The sequence below is a fragment of the Macadamia integrifolia genome, chromosome 11, assembly GCF_013358625.1.
Source record: "Macadamia integrifolia cultivar HAES 741 chromosome 11, SCU_Mint_v3, whole genome shotgun sequence".
NCBI lineage: Eukaryota > Viridiplantae > Streptophyta > Magnoliopsida > Proteales > Proteaceae > Macadamia > Macadamia integrifolia.
The window spans coordinates 31,428,431-31,430,884 of NC_056567.1; positions in this window are offsets into that span (position 1 = coordinate 31,428,431).

The following is a 2,454-nucleotide window of genomic DNA, read 5'->3' on the forward strand; positions in this document are numbered from 1 at the left end:
CAATGGATCGATTATGAAGTGTCTTTATTTCTCGGTCTAGGATTTCAGCAGGCTGTTCCTTGTAGGTCATATCAACTTCTAAATATTCAGGTTCCATGAGCAACACATGTGATGGATTATGGATGTACCGCTTCAGCATAGACATGTGGAACATATTGTGAACATTGCTGAGGGAAGGTGGAAGAGCCAACATATACGCTAGGGAGCCAACTAGAGCCAAGATTTCAAATGGGCCAATAAATCTTGGACTTAGCTTGCCCTTCTTATGGAATCTATGCAACCCTTTGGTAGGAGAGATTTTAAGGAACATCTTTTCCCCCTCTTGGAATTCAATGTCCTTCTTGTGGTTGTTTATATTGCTCTTTTGGTGTGATTGTGCTACCTTAATCCTTTCCCGAATGATGTCGACTTTGTTACACGTTATCTGTATCATTTCTGGTCCAAGCATCCATTGCTCACCTATTTCATCCCAATATAGAGGCGTTCTGCACTTTCTACCATACATACAGAGCCATCCTAATAGTGGTTTGATAGCTATTATTATAGGCAAACTCCATAAGAGGTATGTATTCTTCCCAACTGCCACTCATTTTCATTGCACAGGCCTTAAGCATGTCTTCCAGTATCTATATGGTTTGTTCTGATTGCCCATCGGTCTGTGGATGGAAAGCAGTACTCAGATTCACTTGTGTCCCCAAGGCTTGTTGGAGGCTCTTCTAGAATCTTGATGTGAATCTTAGGTCTCTATTTGACATAATGCATACTGGTACTCCATGTAAACGGACTATGTTATCCATATAAAGTTGGGCTAACTTGTCCATGGAGTAGTTGGTCTTGATCGGGATAAAATGTGCAATCTTGGTAAGCCTGTCAACTACAACCCAAATTGCATCCATTCCCATTGGTGTACGGGGTAGCCTTATGACAAAGTCCATGGTGATCCTATCCCATTTCCATTTCAGTACGGGGAGTGGCTGTAGAGTACCATATGGTCGATGCCTTTTTGTCTTGACCTTCTGACACATGAGACATTTTACTACATATAAGGCAATAGTGGTCTTCATTGTTGGCCACCAATAGCTTTGTTTAAGGTCTTTGTACATCTTCGTACTTTCGGGATGAAGTGATTATTCAGAACTATATGCCTCCTTCACAATCTTGTCCTGCATATCCATGTCATCAGGCACACATAACCTGTCCCAAAATAGTAATGCCCCGTCGTTGACTATTATGGAGTCAGGGTCATTCATTATCTACTCTTGAATGTTTAGCCTGATCCTTTGCAGCTTGGGATCTAAAGATTGTTTCACTATCACCTCTTGTCTGATGGATGGATATACTTATAAGGCTGATAAGGATATAGTCAACTGCTTAACATCATCTGGCTGATGTTCAAGCTCTAAGGTTGCTTCTTCGTATAGAAGGATTTCATCTATCAACATCACCTCTTGTATCAATTGTGGACTGACAGCTAAGTATGAAAGCAATACAGCCTGAGTTTTTTTTGACTTAGAGCTTCAGCCACCACATTAGCCTTACCTGGGTGATACTGAATATCGCAGTCATAGTCCTTCAAAAGATCAAGCCATCTTCTCTGCCTCATATTTAGATCTCGTTGGGTGAAGAAGTACTGAAGACTTTTGTGATCACCATAAATCTCACACTTTTCCCCATACAGATATTGATGCTAGATCTTTATGAAAAAAATGACTGCTACTAGTTCTAGATCATGAGTGGGGTAGTTCGTCTTATACTCCTTAAGTTGCCTAGATGCATATGTTACCACCTTGCCATGTTGTATGAGAACATAGCCTAACCCTATCTTGGATGCATCGGTATAAACTGTCATCCCACCTGTACCATTTGGAATGGTCAACACAGAAGTTGACACTAACCGCATCTTCAACTCTTGGAAGCTATTTTCACACTCTTCTGACCACTCAAATTTCACACCCTTCCTAGTCAACTTAGTCATTTGTGTAGAAATCCAAGAAAAATTTTCAATAAAGCACCAGTAGTAGCCTGCTAAGCCCAAGAAGCTTCTGATCTCTGTTACATTCTTGGGTGCCTCCCACTCTACTACAGCCTTTACCTTGTCTGGGTCCACTTCGATCCCATTCTTAGACACCACGTGTCCTAGGAATCTTACTTGCTTGAGCCAAAATTCATATTTACTAAATTTGGCATGTAACTGCTATTCCCTTAGTCTTTGTAGTACCATCCTCAAGTGCCTTACATGTTCTTCTTCCAACTTCGACTATATCAAGATGTCATCAATAAAAACAATGACCCACTTATCAAGGACATCATAAAATACTTGATTCATTAAATCCATAAAAGCAGCCGGTGCATTGGTTAGCCCGAAAGACAGGACTAAGAATTCATAATGACCATATTAGGTTCTAAAAGCTGTCTTTAGCATGTAACTGCCCTTTATCTTGAACTGATAATAAC